The 22,505-nt window shown below is 38.4% G+C and overlaps 1 long non-coding RNA gene across 1 annotated transcript in view; it reads right to left on the reverse strand.

Moving 5' to 3' along the window:
* The window catches only part of LOC135971660 (uncharacterized), a 517,266-nt gene that overhangs the window by 415,759 nt on the left and 79,002 nt on the right, over positions 1 to 22,505 (reverse strand). The window lies entirely within an intron of this gene.

Below are 22,505 nucleotides of genomic sequence, written 5' to 3' on the forward strand. Positions count from 1 at the left end.
TACTTCAAATTCAGTGTGCCTGAGCCTGAGTCATAGCATAACAGAGAAGCATCTCTCCTCAGTTTGAACATCCTGAATCCAAGACAATGTTTATAAGTTCAGAATTGATTGAATTATGAATGTTTTCCATTATCTGCATTTTAAAAATCTATCTTATGTCAATTAAGTAAATAGTAAATAAATCAGCTGCTGATTTAATTATTTTGTTAGTTGTTACATTTGCATCGTGAAGCTCTTTCAAATCTTTCTGTAGTGGTTCCACCAAATCCTAATATCAAGTACCTATCTGAATTTACAAACAATTCTAAAAGAAAATTCATCATGAAATCCTTGTTGTTCCATACATTAAAAAAGAATAAACACATAGCCCTTTGTACACAAGGTTGACTTCCTAACCAACACTTACGGCAAGTAGGTGAACTACTTCAATTATCCAGAAAATTCCTTTTTAAAATGTGATTGCTATATTTGAAGGAAAAAAAAATAACAATTTACACAGACCTTAATACTCTAAAAACAATGTTTTGTGTAAACAGACAATTTTTCTGTCTGTGGATTCACCAGGCTGGTGTTTAAATTGTAGTCTACAGATCAGAAGCGATCGGTGAGAACCTCTCTTTCTGCATGTAGTGCTGCTGCTGGGAAGAAATCGGTCATCATGAATATTCATTGGATACCACCAAGTGCTACCTCAGACTGAGATGGAGAAGGAGAAAGAGAAATGGTCCATCAAATTAGAAGAAAAACCCTTTTAACGATTGATGAAAAAGAGAACTATGAAACTTTATGCACTACAAGATTTTATGTCTTTTATGTCAACCTATGAATAACTTCTCCTCCGCAATATTCCAATTTTATTTTCCCTTTAATAATACAACTTTTAAGTACTAAGGATACATAAGATACTTTGTATTAATGATACTTAGTCAGTCATGGATGCCTGACTTGTAAAGGAATATTTAAAATATTCAAATATTTATGGTAGTAAATCTACTTTAGACTACAAGGAAGAGTTGCTATCTGACTGCTTGTACAATGCTGTTCTGTCCACTACCTTCCTGTCTTTTTTTAAATTAGGTTGTATTGCCCAACTTGCCTGTTTTAAACATTTAGCCAATGTCTTTGAAAAGTTTTCATCATTATCAAGTGAAAATCTGAAAATGAGAAAAGTATTAGTATTAGTATCTACAGCTCTCTATTTTTGTCTTTAACTTATCATGCACCTATTTTGTGCTATTATATATATTCAGTATCTTACATATACCCTTATTTAAAGAGCATGGCATCATTGTAAAGCAGATACATTAAGGTCTCTGTTTTACAGATGAAGAAATCAAGGTTCAGCAAGGACTTGCTCAAAGTCACACAACTGGCATGTGACAGAGACTGGATATGAACTGAGTCAGACTCCAAATTTGGACTCGAAAAAGACACTACCTTTGTGCTCTATCAAGTGCATTCATTAGGGCCTTTATCATGCCAGTCAGCAATTGTGCTCCCCCTGGCTCAGAGCCTTTCCTCCACACTTCAATCAAATAGAAATCCCTCACTGCAGTTTAGACCAAAGTGGAGTTACTAGCCCAAAGTATTCAGGTTAGCTCTATGGATAGTTCCCAACTTGACAAAATCATAACTGACCTGTTGAGAAACGCAGATGATTCAGGAGATAATTTTTATCATACTGTACTGGGAGGTGAGTGGTAAAAAATACCATAGGATGAGGGAAACAAGGGGAAAATGAACATAAACTATATCCATTATAAAAATACAAAAAGATAAACTGGCACACCAAACATTATTGTTATTATGAAGAACTATTTACCATCTGAATCTGACCACAGTTAGAAAACCTGCCACATCACAAGTGCCTTGGATAATAAAAATATCTATTTCAAATGTTTTCTTAGAAAGCATTTTAATAACAAGAAATGAAGAATAAATAAGATCTCAAAACAGAAAAAAATCTAGCTGCATAAACTGAACACAATGCTGAATACTATCCTCATCCAAACTGTCTTTCCTTTATCTTACTTACCTATCACCTTCAATACACAATAAAAGTTCAGTCACAAAATCAGCTTAGAAAGGAGAATTACCTGGCCTAACTGCATAGATTGATTTAATAGCAAGATACTTTCCTGCAAAGACATTTATGTGTTATCTGGAAGAACTTTTAGTGCTTCATTTTATATTTTACCAGCGATTGATTTATTATAGGAAAAAGGTTCAATCTTTCCTCTTATTCTCAGCAAGAAGTGTCAGCAATGTGATTTTTTTAAGAAACAACAAACCGAGCATGAGGGTTCATGTCTGTAATCCCAGTACTTTGGGAGGCTGAACCCAACTCCTGGGTTCACCCAACTCACTTGAGCCCAGGAGTTTGAGATCAACCTGGGCAACACGGTGAAACCCCATCTCTACAAAACAATTAGCTAGGGGTGGTGGCACATGCCTGTCATCCCAGCTACTTGGGAGGCTGAGGTGGGAGGATCACTTGAGCCCAGAAGATCAAGGCTGCAGTGAGCCATGATTGTGCCACCACACTCCAGCCTGGGTGACAGGGTAAGAGCCTGTCTCAAAAAAAAAAAAAAAAAAAAAAGACAGGTTCAGTTGATCAAATAGGAAATCAGCGTCTGTGGCTTCAGCTGGATCTCCCAAGTTACAGTGTTCATCTTCTGAATATGCTGCTATTCTTCCTCTTTTTGACCTGTTTCTGCACTTCCTAAGGTCTCTAGCCCATAATCTTGCTCTGGAGACTACCATCTTTGAAATCTAACTTTCTCTTGTACTCTTAGATACATTTTTGGTTTAGATGCTCATTGCCTAACTCTCAAACTAGAACACCTGTTCTTTTCAAGCAAGGTATCTTTTCTTTCCTATTTACTTTTGTTTTTCCAAAGGCTAGCACAAAATTAGCACTTAAAAATAACTTTTGACTAGCTGACTATTTCAAGAGTTCCAAATGAGTTGGATGGAGACATGATTTTAAGTCATCAAAGGTCCATGACAACATATAAACATTGGACTGTTTCAAGATGGAGGTTTGACTGGTGGTTTTTCTTCCCTTTTTTGGTGCAATAGAATTTATATATTTAAACGTTAGGTCAGTTACCTAGAATAAGTTAAACATGAGACCAGTTACTTAGAAAGAAAACTTGTTTTGAGGTTGCTGGTAATTTGGTTTCCAAGTTTAATGAGCCAATAAATCAAATATTAAAGAACAAGATAATTGAATTTGAGAAGACAGTAGAAATAAGGATGCACCCCTTGGAGAAACAAGGAGTTCCCCTAGATAAACAGAAGAAATGGACAACGAGCAATAGAAATGGGGCAGTGAGTACAAGGCAATCTCCAAAGTCTGGAAGTAGTCCTTGGGGAGTCGTTCAAGGAAGGTAAGGGCCACCGCCTCATAGGAGTAGAAAGAGTAACTGACAAAGGACCATTAAGCCCAGAAGTTGACTAGAACGTGAGTTGCTCAGGCAGAATACCCAGCCCTTATTCAGCAAGAATGTCCCATTTCATGTGCCCAGCAATGGCAACCAATTGTTCTTATTGACCTATATGCTCAGAACTTCACTTCGTTATCATTCAGCGCCTCAACCACTGATTACCCTGTGTGGACTATTTTCCTTAAACCCCATCAACTTGTGCTAATGTACCCCAAGAAAGGGAGGTGGGGCTGTGGACATCTGGTGGGTAAGGAGGATTATCAGCATATCTGGCAGGTAGGGAGAATTATCAGTACATCTGTACTGTATGGGATGAAATGAGCAAAGGGTGGTAAGATCCCTACTCTACTGGCATCAAAACAGTTGAACCATCTATTCTCAAGTGTGGAATCCTTCAGGCTTTCAATGTAACAATTTCTTTGCAACTTACTAGTGAGGCTACCCATGGTAGTTTAAATATACCTGCTTTACTCTATTCCATCCTAAAATATCACCAGAATAATAACAGAATAGTAGAGGGGATAGCAACAGATAAGAGATACTATAATTTCAGAAGACAGAAAGTAGATAGACCAGTGTTAACTAGCAAAGCAGAGGAAATGAAACCTAAGTGCATGAAACTGGGAAGCCAATAACAGGTAAGCTAGTTGGTGCTCCAGAATCCCAGGAAGCATGAGGAATTTGAGAAATTGCTTACTACAGAGGATGAAGGGTGAAGAGTGGGACTAAAAACAAGAGTGTGGCTGAAAACCTATATAGAGGGCAGTTATTTCCCAGCCTTTCACCCACCCCATCCAGCCAGAAAACTTCCCATACACTATTTCATCAGGAAAGGAGAGGTTTATTCTAGATAATTAAACCATCAATCCCCTTCTCCCTATCAACTTGTAAAATACTGGAAGTCAGAAAATTGGGGAATTCTTTTCTGGAGAACTTGATCAGCTCAAGGGAAAAGAACTAATATTGAGAGCTGGGTGTCTTCTCCCACATAAACTACTAGATCTTTGCCCAATGAATAAGCCCAGCCAGATTTTAGTGTCTCAGTCAGATTCTTAGTGCCTCATTCTTTAAATACAAACAGTAAGCCAAGCATGTTAGTCTTTTCAGGAAAGCTTCAACATGAAAGAGACCTAAACAAATAAGCAAAAATTTTAACAAAAACAGAACTCAAAAAAGAAAAGCAATATGGAGAGAAGCAGCAGCCATTTGTAATAAATAACCTCACAGTAATTAAGAGAGCATTACAGTCATAAAACAAGGTCAGGATGCTATGTTTCAAAAAGAAAATTCAGTGAACAACAAAGCACTCTTCAAATTTAAAAATAAAATAAAATTTTACATTTTAACAAAAGAACTGGAAGATAAAATTTTTCATTTGAGTATTTCTTATAATGTTTGAAAAATACAGACATGAAAAAATAGGAATACCACTAGGAATTACAGACAGAGAGAACAGGGGGAAAAAAATGTATCAAAGAAATAAGGTAATTCCCAGAATTGAAGAATACGAGTTTTCAAACTGAAAGGTTACACTGGGGGCCAAGGAATGTCCCTTTGTAGTACCTTTCAGATCCCAACAGCTTTCAGATTAAAAAAATCATACACAAAAGTTCAGCATAATAATAGCATCAGACTTCTCAACAGCAATACTATACTAGAAGCTAGAAGACAATGGAGCAATGCTTTCAAATATGACAGGCAATTTAGAATTCTATACCCAGACAAACTATCAAGTGTGACAACGAATAAGACATTTTCAAATATGTAAGTTTTCAAAAAATAAATTACCTTCCATGCATCATTCTCAGAAAGCTATAGGAAATTGTAATCCACTAAAACAAAGTGTTATTAAACTCTTGATAGATATCCTTTTGACACATGAAATACCTAGAGTGATATCCCCTCTTTTATTCTTTTTTTTTTTTTTTTTTTTTAGACAAGAGTCTCTCTCTGTCACCCAGGCTGGAGTGCAGTGGCGCAATCTGGGCTACTGGAAGCTCCGACTTCCGAGTTCACGCCATTCTCCTGCCTCAGCCTCCCGAGTAGCTGGGACTACAGGCACCCGCCACCACGCCCGGCTAATTTTTTTCATTTTTAGTAGAGACGGGGTTTCATGGTGTTAGCCCGGATGGTCTCGATCTCCTGAGCTGGTGATCCACCCGCCTTGGCCTCCCAAAGTGCTGGGATTACAGGCATGAGCCACTGTGCCCAGCCCCTCTTTTATACTTAATATTAATTTCTGTTTTCTCTCTCCTTTGATTTTCTATTAATATTTCATAATTGTATATATTATATTTATATTACTTGATATGGTTGTCTAGCATATTAATCTTTCAAAGAATCCAATTCAACTTCATTGATTTTCTTTTTGTTATTATTTTCTTCGTCTTACTTTAGTTTTCACTCTCTCTTCTTTTTCTGGCTGCATAAGGTAGAAACTTGCACCATTTATTTTAAACCGTTCTTCTTTTTCTAATATGAGCATTTTAAGCTATAAATTTCCCTCTAGGTACTTTTTTAGCTGCTTCCCACAAGATTAGATATATTTTCATATTAACTTATTAAGAAATATTTTCTAATTCTCCTTATGACTTCCTCATAATTTATTGAAAAATATTTTCTAATTCTCCCCATGATTTCTTTTTTGACCTATGAGTTAATTCGTATTATTTAATTTCCAAATAATGGAGGATTTGTCAGATATATTACTGTCACTGATTTATAATTTAATTGGTTGTGGTCAGAGAATATACTGTATACAATTTCAATGTTTTGAAAATTTATTGAAATTAATTTTATGGTCTGGCATATGGTTTATCTTAGTGAATGTTCCATGTGCCTTTGAAAAAAATTGTATATTCTACCTTGTCAATTAGATCATGTTGATTAACAGTGTTTTCCAGATCTCTATTCTTATTTTTTTGTCTAGTTAGTCTATCAGTTTTTGGAAGAGAATTGTTAAAAAAATATTCAGCTATGATTTTCCTATGTTTCTACCTGTATTTAGTTGCTTCCCTATGTCTTCAAATAGTTGTTTTTCATGTTTTGTTTAGAGTTTATTATTGTTAACTGCAGGATTAATCTGATACAAGCTGCTCCATCATTACCAGAGGCAGAAACCTAAGACTCCATTTTGAGAAAAATATTTGTATTCTAATGTTTAACTCAAATTTCTAAACATATTGTTGCATTTCCCAACTCTGCTTCCCACCCTCAATCCTGCCATGATATCATGAAAGGTTCTGATACCAAAATATATAATTCCCTTAGTAGACTTTAGAATTACTTTCTTTCCATTTTGTTTCTGTGAACAAGCATTATATTGCCCTCTATTGAAATGCCTTTTAAGGTTTATTGAAAACAGATAAATATAAGACAAGAGGAAAATCTTCTCATTCCACTAGCCTGCCCAATTTCCACCTCTTCTCTCTAAAGGGGAAAAGGAACAATTATGAGAAGACATAAAAGATACAGGAGACCCTGTCTATATGGAAAATCTTTTCTAGAAATTCCAGAAAAGAGAAAATTCATAACCATGAGAGGGATCGGTCCTGACCAAACTACAAGGTAACAGAAGAGATTGATATCTGGCAATCAGAAGAATTGAAAAGGCTGTGCTGAGATTTAAAGGGGCAGTTTCGGAGAGAAATGAGAACTGCCTGCTGCTATTGAATACATGTACTCTTCCTGCACAGTCCGAAAATCCAAAACCATGAATCTCAAAATCCCATATCATAAGTTATATCACCATTATAAAAAGCAATTTTGCCAAAGCATCTATTTTATGTGGCAGTATCCTAAAAGCTCGTAAATATTTGAGCTGCAGACAGACATTTTTCTGAAAATTGAAACTAACTTCATAACTCTGAGTTACCTTTTGGAAGGTGTAGAAGTAAAACTTATCCAGCCTATAAGACAAAGTCATCTGTCCTATTCTTATCCCTGTGAAAAGCTTTTTTTCTAGCTGAGCTTTTTTTCATGGGAGCACATGAGTCCTCTCAAGTTCTGGCACATTTAATTGCCCCACATCCACTCTGCAATAGTCCAGATAGAAGATCAAAGAAGAGAAGAGAAGAACTAGTCTATCTTGAAAAGAAATCACTCTAACTTCTTCAATTACTTTAATGAAAAAGAGAAAAATAAAGAGGAAAAGAGAACATGTGGTTCAGTAGAGAACACAAATAAATTCAGAATCCCAAAGTTCCAATATTAACTCTGTTATTACCGTATGTGATCAAGCCATCAGTAATGTTTATATTGTTCATCTGTTAAGTAAGGGCACGTACAGAGAAGGAATGAAACATAGGTCATGAAAATGAATGCAAGTATTGAACATGTCCTGATACAACCATTCCTTTCTTTCCATAGAACTACTGAAAACGTTGAAAAAGCTGGACTTTTATACTTTTCTCCAAATCTAAGACTGGCAGGCAGTCTCTTCAAAAAGACCTTCTTTAGCTACAACCACCGCTAACCTGTCATTCTCTGTTCCTTATTCTATATTGCTTTTCCTCATAGCATTTATCACTGAATATATATATACGTGTGTGTGTGTATATATATATAGGAATATATACATATATATGTGTGTGTGTATATGTGTGTGTGTGTGTGTGTATATATATATATATATATATATATATATATTCCTCTCTTTTATTATTCAGACTATGATCTCCACTAGGAAAGAAAGGAACTTTCATTCCCTGCTATATCCCCAACATTTGGGAGCCATACCTAGCCTAGCCATAGTAGAGACTAAACAAATGTTGATTGAATAAATGAATAAATATAATGCTAGTAGTCAAAAAGAATACATAATGAAGCAGATTGAACTAATTCAGTATTTCTCATACTGAGATCTTGAATTATCTGAAGTCAGCTACAAGTACAATCACACTGGCCCGGCACAGTGGCTCATGTTTGTAATCCCAGCATTTTGGGAGGCTAAGGCGGGCAGATCATGAGGTCAGGAGTTTGAGACCAGCCTGGCCAACACAGTGAAACCCTGTTTCTACTAAAAATACAAAAATTAGCTGGGCATGGTGGCGGGCACCTGTAGTCCCAGCTACCCAGGAGGCTGAAGCAGGAGAATCACTTGAACCCAGGAGGCAGAGGTTGCAGTGAACCGAGATCGTGCCACTGCACTCCAGGCTGGGTGATAGGTGAGGCTCTAAAAACATTTCATCCTAGGCTGTGACAATTCCATAATAGTTCACTGCGTTCCTGGTACCTTATACTGCTGAATGACTTCTATGGGCTAAATTCAGTATTTTTGCAACTATTCCAGTTCTCTATAGTCTACTCACATAGCTTAACTTAACTAAGGATTTTCACACTGGGTACTTAAAATAAAAGCAGAGGATATCCATATATTGGGCATGTGGACAAAGGAAGAAATAGAAATACCATGAATCGACCCATCCTACAAATTCCACTCTGGGTCTCATAATAGGAGATCCTTATGACTGTAGACACATTTTCCTTCCTGGATTGTGGATTGGCTTCTTGGCCTTCCATCTTTTCCATTATCAGTTAGAGACATAGGATATCATACTAATGAATAGATACAATGGCAACAACAGCAATCTCATGCTACACACACACACACACACACACACACACATACACTCTGCTCCTTTAGAACAAAACTAGCTTCTCTCTACCTCAGAGCCCATTTATCCCAAGGCCCAACAAAGAGAATAGGGTTTTTACTACCTTCAACTGATTCAACTGCTCTATCTGGCTGAAGGAAGTTCAATAAATCATATTATTTCTGTGTGCAGCTCGCTACCATTTGATTGATCATTTTGAGCCAAATTATCTTCACTGTCTAAATTCACAATATTATTATTGACTTTATTCCCTTATACTTTTTTCTTAAACAGGGAGGAAAAGTCTACCTATAAAGAAAAATGTTCACATGAAATAAGCCAGGCATAGAAAGACAAACATTATATATTCTCACTTTTTTGTGGGATCTAAAAATCAAAACAATTGAACTCATGGACATAGAGAATAGAAGGATGGTTACTAGAGGCTGGGAAGGGTGGTAGGGAGCCGGGGAGGGTGTGGGATGGTTAATGGGTACAAAAAAAAATAAAAGAAAGAATAAATAAGACCTACTACTGATAGCACAATAGGCTGACTATAGTCAATAATAACTTAATTGTATATTTTTAAATAACTTAAAGAATATAATTGGATTGTTTGTAATTCAAAGGAAAAGTGCTTGAGGGCATGGATACCCCATTGTTCATGATGTGCTTATTTCATATTGCAGGCCTGTATCAAAACATCTCATGTACCCCATAAATATATACACCTAGTATGTACTCACAAAAAAGTTTTAAATAATTTTTTAAAATTCTTTTAAATGTTTATTCATACACTGAAATCCATTACATCTTTTCTTAAACCCAACACCTAAGAATAGATTACCACATGATATGGTTTGGCTGTGTCCCCACCCACATTTCTTCTTGAATTGTAACTCCCACAATTCCCACGTGTGATGGGAGGAACCCAGTGGGAGGTGATTGAATCATGGGGGCAGGTCTTTCCTGCACTGCTCTTGTGATAGTGAATGAATCTCATGAGATCTGATGGTTTTAAAAACGGGAATTTCCCTGCACAGACTCTCTCTTCTCTTGTCTGCCACCATGTGAGATGTGCCTTTCACGTTCTACCATGGTTGTGAGGCCTCCCCAGCCATGTGGAACTGTAAGTCCATTAAATCTCTTTCCTTTGTAAATAGCCCATTCTTGGGTATGTCCTTATCAGCAGCATGAAAATGGACTAATACAGTAAATTGGTGCCAGTAGAGTCAGGTGCTGCTGAAAAGATACCTGGAAATGTGGAAGTGTCTGGGTAACAGGCAGAGATTGGAATGGTTTGGAGGGCTCAGAAGAAGACAGGAAAATGTGGGAAAGTTTGGAACTTCCTACAGACTTGTTGAATGGCTTTACCCAAAATGCTGATAATGATATGAACAATGGAATCTAGGCTGAGGTAGACTCAGATGGAGATGAGGAACTTGTTGGGAATGTGGGCAAAAGTAAATCTTGTTATGTTTTAGCAAAGAGATTAGTGGCATTTTTCCCCTGCCCTGGAGATTTGTGGAACTTTGAACTTGAGAGAGATAATTTAAGATATCTGGTGGAATAAATTTCTAAGCAACAAAGCATTCAAGAGGTGACTTGGGTGATGTTAAAGACATTCAGTTTTAAAAGGGAAACAGAGCATAAAAGCTTGGAAAATTTGCTGCCTGAGAATGTGATAGAAAAGAAAGTCCCATTTTCTGAGGAGAAATTCAAGTTGGCTGCAGAAATTTGCATAAGCAATGAGAAGCCAAATGTTAATCATCAATACCATGGGGCAAAAGTCTCCAGGGCATGTCAGAGAACTTTGCAGCAGTGGGGAAAATATCTCCAGGGCATGTCATAGACCTTTGCAGCAGCCCCTCCCATCACAGGCCTCAAAGTTTAGAAGGAAAAAATGGTTTCTTGGGCCAGACCTAGGGTTCCTTGGCTGTGTGCACTACAGGGACTTGGTGTCCTGCATCTCAGCCACTCCAGCCATGACTAAAAAGGCCCAAGGTATAGCTCTGGCTGTTGCTTCAGAGGATGGAAGTCCTAAGCCTTGGTAGCTTCCACATAGTGTTGAGCCTGCAGGTGCATAAAAGTTAAGAATTGAGGGTTGGGAACCTCCACCTAGATTTCAGAGGATGTATGAAAACACCTGGATACCCAGGCAGAAGTTTGCTGCAGGGGTGGGCCCCTCATGGAGAATCTGCTAAGGCAGTGCAGAAGGGAAATGTGGGATTGGAGCTCCCACCCAGAGTCCCTACTGAGTCACCACCTAGTGGAGTTGTGAGAAGAGAGCTACCATCCTCCAGACCCCAAAATGGTAGATCCAGCAACAGCTTGCACCATGGGCCTGGAAAAGCCACAGACACACAACACTAGCCTGTGAAAGCAGCCAGGAGGGAGGCTATATCCTCCAAAACCACAGGGGCGGAGCTGCCCAAGACCGTGGGAACCCATCTCTTGCATCAGCCTGACCTGCATGTGATACCTGGAATCAAGGAGATCATTTTGGAGTTTTAAGATTTTATCATCATGCTAGATTTTTGACTTGCATGGGGCCTGAAGCCCCTTTGTTTTGGCGAGTTTCTCCCATTTGGAATGACTGTATCTACCCAATGCATATACCCCCATTGTATGTAGGAAGTAAATAACTTCCTTCATATTTTACAGGCTCATAGGCCGAAGGGAATGGCCTTGACTTAGATGAGACATTGGACTGTGGACTTTTTTAGTTAATGCTGAAATGAGTTAAGAGGTTGGGGGGAAGGCATGATTGGTTTTGAAATGTGAAGACATAAGATTTGGGAGGGGCCAGGGGCAGAATGATATGATTTGGCTGTGTCCCCACCCAAATCTTATTTTGAATTGTAACTCCTACAATTCCCACATGTGTGGGAGGAACACAGTGGGGGGGGGGTGATTGAATTATGGGGGCAGGTCTTTCCTGTGCTGTTCTTGTGATAATGAATGAATCTCATGAGATCTGATGGTTTTAAAAACAGGACTTTCCCTGCACAAGCTCCCTCTTCTCTTGTCTGCTGCCATGTGAGACATCGCTTTCACCTTCCACCATGATTGTGAGGCCTCTCCAGCCATGTGGAACTGTAAATCCGATAAACCTCTTTCTTGAATAACTTGCCCAGTCTCCAGTATGCTTTTATCAGCATTGTAAAAATGGACTAATACACCATAATAAAACGTTTCAAAAATATTGTCTATTGTCTATTGTATAGTAAGCAGCAATGCATATATGCTGACATCAATAGAATATGTGCCTTAGAAGTCAATACCTATTCATTTTATGAGCAACAACTTAGTTTCAACAAAAGAACATCTTCTGCGGGTGCAGAGGGCTGCAGGGGACGTGGGCAGGTGTTAGGCAGGAATCTAGACCCAACATGGCGGTATCACCCGGCATGGCAGGCCTTTTGTTAGGTCTTCTCGCAGGCCCTTTGTTAGGACTTGCCGCCCTTCACTTTCTGCTAAGACTCTCAGCGCTGAAAAAAGCCGGTGCCCACCAAAGAACCCCGGCTGTGTGCAAGCTCCTGGACACGTCATTCCCCAGAAATCGAAACCTAACTCAGGAAAACCAAGACCTAAAACCCCGCCTACCTCGCCCTATAAAAGGCCCCCATACCCGCCCCCAATGCTGGGCCCCAAGCGCGACTTCCTCGGCCCTCCCCCTAGAGGACCCGTGACCCTCGCCCGCCCAGGAGCCCAATAAAGGCTACCTTTGTTCTCATCTGCCTCGTGTCTTCTTGCTCGGCTCCCCATTTACATTACAGCAGGGAGCCATGGGGGTCCTGCGAAGAGGGCGCCCCTTTCCCATCCCTGGTCCCAGCGAGAGGCGTGCCTGCCCCGCCCCACCCTCCAGCAGTCCTGGTAGGGCCCAGGCCCATCCGTGCTCTGCAGTGGGAGGTCCTCGTCGCCCCTCGTTTCCAGCAAGAGAATGGTGGCCCTTGGCCTCCCGGTGCAGAGCGTCAGTCCTGCGCTGGGAGCATGAAGAGTTGTGTGGGAAGCAAGCCATTCTTGAAGTGGGGCCAACAGAGAGAAGTCAGCAGTTCCTCAGCCCTCAGGCTTCCAAGGGACAGAGAACAGAGGAGAAGCCTGCAGGCAGAAAAAAGAAGACGCCGACCTCGAGGGAGAAAACCGATGTGCAGAAGAGCATGCTCAGAGAGAAAGCATCCGGGGACAGAAAGCCACTTGAGATGCCCACTGTGCCCAGGAAGCCCCGCACAGAGCCCCGCCTGAGTCCTGAAGAAGAAAAGCACATCTTTGATGCCTTCCACGCTTCATTTAAAAATGCCTTTGAGGGGGTTCCCGTGTTCATTCCTTTTCAGAGGAAGAAACCTGATGAGTGCAGTGAATGCAGGCAGATCTTTAAGCACAAGAAAGACCACATTTGCCGTCAGAGGGTCCACACCAGAAAGAAGCCCTTCAAGTGTGAGCAGTGTGGGAAGGCCTTTCGGCACAGCTCCAGCGTCACCAAACACCAGAGGACTCACACTGTTGGCCTTCATCAGACGTGTTGCCTGGCGGGTGTTCTGCTCTTGGGACCGCACTGGAGGGGCCACCCCAGGTGCAAGTGGGCAGGTGAACCACCAGAGGGGAGCCGTGGCACTTATGGCCTCCTGACGGTCCTGCCACCACAGTCACTGCTGGAAGCATGGCCTTCGTGGCTTCTCAGTGGACCTTGGTCCCGATGAGGGGTAGGTGGCATATCTGTGGTGTCGTGTACCTGCCTCTGTGACGACTGCATCTCGCACTGCTGGGCGTGTGCTGGGGAGGCCAACCTCCCTGTGGGGCTCCCCAGGGCTTTTTCAGCTCACTGCTGTCAGCATGAGGGTGAGGGAGCAAGCGGGAGTGGCCTCGGCTTCACCTGGATAGACTGTCCCTGGATGCCGCCGGCGGACAACAGCCGGCGTTGCCCCCCACAGGGCAGAACATCTTGGTGGGCCCCTTGTCCCAGATCTCCTTAGGCATCTGTTCCCAGTGTGATCTGAGGCCGGATGGCCTCAGCCAACTGTCACCAGGAGAGGAAGGCTCACTCTCCCAAAAACGGACATCTCAGGAGGTGAAATTGTTCACAAGCAGGCATCAAAGCACATGTGATATGTGATCCTGAATCAGAAGAGTTGTTGTGAAGGACCTTGCTGAGACATTTGGCAGACCTGGAGTGTAGACCAGGCACAGTCGGTTCCAGCTCAACAGTGACAGGGCAGTCCTCACTGACGTCCTGCTACTACAGATGCACACTGAGGCTCTCGGCTGCGGAGCGTGACTGCAGTTCACGCCAACAGTGTGTGCATGTCACTGGAGAGTGACAGAGGAGACTGGCTAAATGTCAGTCACTGGGGAATCTAGAACACAGGGCTGATAGGATGGACCACCAGATGCAGAAAGATATCTCACCAAATGCCAGCCCTAGGTCATGCCCACAGAGACACCAGCAGCAGCGCATGGCTGGCACAACCATCTCGGCCTCTCTAGCAGCAGGCAGGCTGGTAGAGCAGATCACCCCCAAAGAAGGAAGTTCCAGATGAAATATGAATAGCCCATTTTTCACTTCATGAAACATTGTTCCCTTTGTACCTGAAAGAAAATTGAAATACTGCTTCTCCCTATTATCTACACCTCCCTCAGAGACCATCCTATAAGCCAAACAGCAAAACAGGCAGCTGACCCCTAGACAAAAGCACTGATTTTTAAGGCAGCAGAATGTTACTGAACTATCCACATACTCCTAACCCTACCCCACCTCCACCCTCAGACACCATATTCTTACATGCAGGGAGTTTGAACTCCCAGAAAACATCCAGACATAAAAAATGACTCACTGCTCTAAAGTAATTATGTTTCCATAAAAAAAAAAAAGGAAAAAAATAACTTCTGCAAGTGAATGAGGCAGGAAGTGCCCTGGTAACTGTGCAAGGGAAAGGCTGCAGTCTTTGCATAATCTGTTTCCTCAAAGTGTCAGAGAAATACACACAGAGATAGGAAACGATCACAGTTACATGCAACAGAGCTGCCCTAGATAAGCACCTGATAGACAGTGAGAACTGAGCTACGTACGTCAACTTACCTTCATGCTATAAATATGAGGAAAGGCTTTGACTGACACCTAGATCCAAGGAGCACATCCAGTGGTAGAAACTAAAAGAAAAACAACATACAATCTATTTTTTTTAACTTCACACACAAAAAAAAATTATCTTAAAGATTAAAGGGAAGAAGAGTCCTCTGAAAACAATTTGCTACAGAAACCAAAATAACATTCTAGAAAACTTTTGACAATAAGATACAGGACCTGAAAGTCACAAGGTCAGAATATGCTGAGACGAAGTGGAAAACAAATGAGATTAAAGGAAAAAAAAAATGAAAAAACTAAAATGAAAATGGACATATAAGATAAGAAAGCTAACAAGGCAATAAGGGTTTACTGTACATCAGAGTAGAATTTACACTGGAGAAAAATGCATTCATAATTCGAAATACAAAGTTGAAAAGTTATTTCATAAGTCAAAGGACAGGAATAAATAGTTGGAAACAATGCAGGCACACTAGATATAGAGGAGGAAGAATAAAATTCCAAACTAAGAACTATAGATAGACTTGAAAAGGAAATCAAAACAGTTGGCATAGGTGCAATAAATCAAGGAAAAATCTATTTAGCTGAAATGTATACATATCTAAAGATCTCATCATGCTCCAAATAAAGTTAATAAATAGACACATCCAGACAAATTTTTAACTTATAATAAAGAAAACATCCAACAAGCATTTAGGCCACGACACTAGTTAACCACAAATAAATATACCATAATATATACAAATAAATAAATATGCACTGTTAGGTAATAGAGAAGTTGCCACAGCATGTTAAGAGAGGAAAAACCATTTTCTACTACTCAGTCAAGTTGTCATTCATGTGTGAGGAAAATAGAAAGACATTCTCAGAAATGCCAGTTCTCATATAATATAACACTTGGGGATCTAAAATTACTTAAAAGCACAGTCCAGTCTGAAAAAAGGTGGATTAAAATTAAAAGCACAAGAATGTAAACAGGAGGTTAAAAGAACTAGTACATGGTCTAATAAACTCCACATCTATAAAGTGAAGTTAGTTCTTTCATGCAGCTTCTGGTATGACAAGCTCCCAGTAGATGGATCCTTTGTTCCCAAACAGATTTCATCTTAGACATTCATTGACATAATGCTCTCCTGATAATAATGGTCCATGGTCTCTTATCCACAATATCAAAATCCAAGAAACTTTGAGAACAGAGAACTCTGAGATCAGAGAACTGACATGAGGCTATTTATAGTTTTTTTAATCTTCTGAATGTTAATATTTATCATTTTGCTGCATAAATATTAGCAAATTGGATTGCAGCTTATTGCCACATACTCTTCTGTGGCTATCATACAACGTGCAATATTTTCCTTTCTAAAAAAAAAAAAACTTGTAATTCTGGAGCACATTCAAGAGTTCCAAATAAGAGATCATGGAACTCCAGTAGATAAACTCACCCAAATGGCTCACTTTCTTATAGCAACCCTAGCCAGTTTATACATCAATTATGTACACCATCTCTCACACCTCTCTGGACACTCAAAACAACTGATTTCTTTCTACGGTGTGCAAGGGACTCTCAATTTTAGAAGACATTGGGGGAGGGGGACTCATCCCTGACTCTCTCCTGAATACCTATACTATCTGCCATGCTGAAAGCTGGAGGAACACTTCTTGGGCTCCTTGAAAAATGATGAAACATTCCATTCCCACGGCTCATCTCAAACTGTCTCCCTTCATGCACATGTATCCCATATTTAATCAATTTCTATTCTATCCAACCCATTGGAAGCCTGTCTTTGACCTTGGGCCTTAGCCATCTGACCCTAGGAAAACATCAGGTCTAATATAAAAGGTTGTACATTCCTGACACAGCTGTGGGTGACTCCAAGTATCTGAACAATCAGAGTGGCATTTACTGGAGGATGACACCCAAATTTTGAACACTCTGTGGTACATTAATGCTTTCCTAAGCTTTGCTTCAAGGATGGGAAGGAACAGATTATGCTTCCCTCTGTTTCTCCAGCTCATTTACAGATGAGCCATTAAACATTCCCTACTTGCCCTCTTGGAGATCCTTCTAGTCTCTAACTCCAGATCTGTTGGCTCTGATTCACTTATTCTCTATCATGACTATTCACTTCAGATTCCCCTTTGGTTATTTATCCAATCTTTTTTCTGTATGCTTTGGATGTTTTAAAACTTCTCTTCACTCAGAATACAAAATTTTGTTTGCCTATGCTCAGGGCTTTGCAGCCATAGCCGAGCCCTGTTGTATTTGCTAGAATTAAAACATGTAATCAAAAATAAAATAAAATGAAATTATGATTAAATAAAGTAACCATTGATCTATTTCAGCTAATGGAAGTCCAAAGATATCCCATCCAAGACTTAATGGCTCACCTGTGGTGAAGAGGAAACCAAGCATCTTTGATCTTTATGTTCTACTATCAGAACATATGGCTTCCATGCTTAAGCTCATCTCACAGACAAAGATGGCGCTAGAACAATAGATTTCATTTACATCTCCCACACAGCAGGAAGGAAAAGGAGCAGAAAGGCAAAGAAGACACACTGCTCAGCTGAAGCAGCTTCTAGACTTTCCTAAAGTGTCACTCAAAGCTTAATGCTTAATGTCATTGTCCCAACTCACGAATGTGTATTCACCTAGCCATAAGGAAGGTTAGCTTGAATTTGGCCAGCTGCCAAATACATACATACACAAATACATAGGGTTTTGTTTGTTGAAAAAAGAAGAAATTAGGCTGGGCAATTAGCAATCCACCAGCAGTTTCTGCCATAGTCACCTACTATGATGCCTTAGTCCCAGCATTAGGAGATCAGATGTTAATCAGCAATAATAAAACATGCACTCTCAATTCATTGCTCATCCAGATTTATACAAAGTAGTGAGAATGTCAAGATTACTGAAGTCACAATTTTCTATTAATAAATAAAAGGCAAGAGATGTGTTTCAATGGGTTGGAAAAAGCAGGCATATCCTTTTTAAAATTTTAATGTGGAGTTTGTAGGTGAAAGCTCTATTGACAATGTCCAGGAAAGCTGAAAATGGTACTGGCCATACTCACTTCCAGTTTTACTCTCCATCTTCTCCATTATAGAAATTCTAGCCATGTCAGTGATACCACAGACTTATCCCTTCCTTTCAACTTGGCAGCATAGGCCAGGGTTACTGACATGTTTGCCTTTTCCAACACAGCTATCATCCTTGTGTTTTCTACAGTGGGGCTCTCTGTGATGTCAGATGAGTTTTCCAGTCATGGTACCTCTTAAAAGTTTTAAGACATTTATAAGTAAATAAAAAACACTCAAGAAACCTCACAGAACATAATCTCAGAATCCTCAAAATATTTTGTGGCAACTAGAAAAGAGGAGGATGAGGTCTGGGAAATCTCTTCACCCAATTCATGTGATCAGGTTTTCTAATTATCCAGAAGAACCAATACATATAGGCAAGCAGCTTAAAAACATGTTATTCTGAAATGCTATGTGTATTTTTAAGTGTTTTATTCCATCATGTTTTATTCCATCATGTTTTATTCCAAAACCATAAATTAATTATATGCAGATTAAGAGGCAGACACAAAATCCACTATTAAAAATATTTCATTTATATTATAAAAATAATTTAATCTATTTTCTGTCTCTATAGATTTGCCTACTCTGGACATTTCATATAAATGGAATCACACACTACATGGTCTTCTGTGACTGGATTCTTTATTTAGCATAATGTTTTCAATAATTGTATGGTATGTCAATTACATCTCAAAATGTTATTCTTAAAAATCAATGTTGAAAAGTAAAATAAAAATATAATGTAAATTGATTTAAAACACTCAAATATAACAAATTTAAGATGACTAGAAGTAAAATTTGAATAAAACTTTAGGGGAGGCCAGGCGCAGTGGCTCCCACCTGTAATCCCAGTGTTTTGGGAGGCCAAGGCAGGCAGATCACTTGAGGTCAGGAGTTCCAGACCAGCCTGGCCAACATGGCGAAATCCCCTCTCTCTACTAAAAATACAAAAATTAGCCAGGCATGGTGGCACACGCCTGTAATCCCAGCTACTCAGGAGTCTGAGGCAGGAGAATCACTTAAATCCAGGAGGCAGAGGTTACAGTGAGCAGAGATCATGCCACTGCACTCCAGTATGGGTGACAGAGCAAGACTTTAGATGAAAACTAGCAAGAAATACAATAGAAATAATTATTAATTTCAGATAATATAAACTTAATGCAAAAAGGATCAAATGTAATAAGAAAGATTTTATTAAAGGGACAACTCTCAGGTTGGTGCAAAAGTAATTGTGGTTTTGTTATTACTTTTAATGGTAAATGCCATGATTACTTTTGCACAAGTCCAATACAATAATCATCACTCGCCATCAGAGAAATGCAAATCAAAACCACAATGAGATACCATCTCACACCAGTTAGAATGGCAATCATTAAACAGTCAGGAAACAACAGGTGCTGGAGAGGATGTGGAGAAATAGGAACACTTTTACACTGTTGGTGGGACTGTAAACTAGTTCAACCATTGTGGAAAACAGTGTGGTGATTCCTCAAGGACTTAGAACTAGAAATACCATTTGACCCAGCCATCCCATTATTGGGTATATACCCAAAGGATTATAAATCATGCTGCTATAAAGACACGTATGTTTATCGCAGCACTATTCACAATAGCAAAGACTTGGAATCAACCCAAATGTCCATCAGTGACAGACTGGATTAAGAAAATGTGGCACATATACACCATGGAATACTATGCAGCCATCAAAAAGGATGAGTTTGTGTCCTTTGTAGGGACATGGATGCAGCTGGAAACCATCATTCTCAGCAAACTTTCGCAAGAACAGAAAACCAAACACCACAAGTTCTCACTCATAGGTGGGAATTGAACAATGAGATCGCTTGGACACAGGAAGGGGAACATCACACACCAGGGCCTATTGTGGGATGGGGGGAGGATAGCATTAGGAGATATACCTAATGTAAATGACGAGTTAATGGGTGCAGCACACCAACATGGCACATGTATACATATGTAACAAACCTGCACGTTGTGCACATGTACCCTAGAACTTAAAGTATAATAAGAAAAAAATAAAAATAAAAATTTAAAAATTTAAAAAAAGAAATAAAAGACATAAATTGTTATAAGCACTAGAACTCAAAATAAACACAACGGTGAGAGATAATTATACAACTCTCTGAAACTCCAACAGAATAAGTTAGAAAAAGATGTATTAAAATGCAATGAATAAGACTGATTTCATAGATAAATATCAAATTTTCAGTCCTTTTTAGAGGATATATTTGCTTTAAGTGAAACAATTACAAAAATGATCATATTTTAAGTCAAAAAGACAAATTCAACAAATTCCAAAAAACAGAAACTGAACTAAATTCTCTGAACATAAAACAATAAAGCTATAAATTAATAGTAAAGGTTTAAACAAAAATCATTTAGGAAAAAAATTTAACTTCTTCGGGATAAACATTGTAGTGAAAAGAAATCCAAACCACAATATCAGATTATTGAGAAAACAAAGACAATGAGAACACTATTTTATCAAACCTAAGGTATGTGACAAAACCTAAACTAAGCAGTGAATGTAACCTTAAATGTTTTGATTTAATTATTAAAAAGGAAGGATAAAAATAAATTAATTAAGCATAAATAGAACTCAAAATAAATAAGAAAAGCAGAGAAAATGAAATAATAAAATAAACATAGAAATTTAAAAGAGAGAGAAATAAATTGGAAAACAGAAAATAGTGTTGATACACAAATATAAGATTTTGTATTTCAATATGGCTTCATAAAATATATTTATCACTGCTAAATCCATTCAAGAATAAAAAAACAAATAAAACAAGTTATGAGACTAGAGAGCTAACCAATACAGAAAAAAAAAAAAAAAAAAAAAAAACTAAAAAAACCTAAGAGAATAGTACATAATACCATAAGATGTTTGGAATATATGATGAATTAATAAAAAAGAATATGAATTTCTCAACATAATATCTACCAAAAAAATCAACAATATGCTTAATGGTGTGAAATGCTAGAAGCAGTGCCATTACAATAATGAATAAAATAAGAAAATATGCTTTCTCCTTTACTATCAAACACTGTTCTAAAAATACTGGCCAGTGAAATAAAGCATGAAATAGAAATGAAGTAAAATTATTAAAAAGCAAGAAACTAAATTATCATTACTTGCAACTGATATTATCATATAGCTAAGGGGAAATGCAAGAGAATCAACTATAAATTTTATAAAATTAATGGAAGAGTTCAATAATGGCCAAATAAGTATTAATGGCCTGATAAAATACATATGCAAATATTAACAGCATTTTTACATAAACAGCTACAATTAATAATGAGAAAAAAGTTTCCACTCAAAATAGCAAAAAAAATTTTTAATACCTGGAAATGACAATAATAGAGTCAGCCACTACAGATAACATTTACCAAACTTCAAAACAGACAGAGAAGTAATGGCCAAAGAAACAGAATTTGGGAAGGTTTGTTTTAGGAATTTTTTTTTTTTTTCCAAAAATCATGGGCAGGCACATACGCCAATGAAGAGGATCTCCTTGAAAATGAAATGTTAAGTACCTGGGAGAGAAAGGCAAGTTGCTCAAATTCATCTAATTAAACAAGTTCAATTTATGAATGCACCAGCTCAGTTCCCCATCCACATTAGATATTTTACTAACAATTGTTCCCAGTGTGCTATGGTAAACTGTGGTCATGGAATACCATTACTCTCTGTTTGTATGGTTGTGGGCAAATCAGAATAAAAGAAATACATTTATTTGACCTAATCTCCATCAATAGAATAATCAAGATAATTGGAACAAGTATCCAGATAATCATGATAATTTGTGTTTTTAAAGATAAAAGTAATCTATTGCACTGATTATGCAAATAATCTATTGCACTTATTATACAAATAATTACCTTTCATTACCTCAATTCTTCAATATATGCTGCTAGTTTAGATTTGGTAAAAAATAAAAGTTATGTTATTATCATTTTATTTGCATAATTATGCAGGGAGGAGAATGGATGGAAAGTTTTGTTTTGATATCTTTCCCTTTTCCACCTCTCTGGCATTGTTTCCACATAAGTATTTTCTCTTGAATATCAAAGATAGTCATGGTGGATTGTCATTTATCCAGTTAACCCCATCAGACAACATTAGCTATGCAAACGTGATTATGGATCACATCAAATCACTTCTGTCTTGGCCTGGTACATATGTGTGGAATCAAGATTTTGTGGAGATTAAAAAAAAATTGTCAGCTCCTTTTCTCTTTTGTTCTTCTGTTTACTCTTTGTTTACTCTTTTAA

Source organism: Macaca fascicularis, chromosome 7 (assembly GCF_037993035.2).
Source record: "Macaca fascicularis isolate 582-1 chromosome 7, T2T-MFA8v1.1".
NCBI classification, from domain to species: domain Eukaryota; kingdom Metazoa; phylum Chordata; class Mammalia; order Primates; family Cercopithecidae; genus Macaca; species Macaca fascicularis.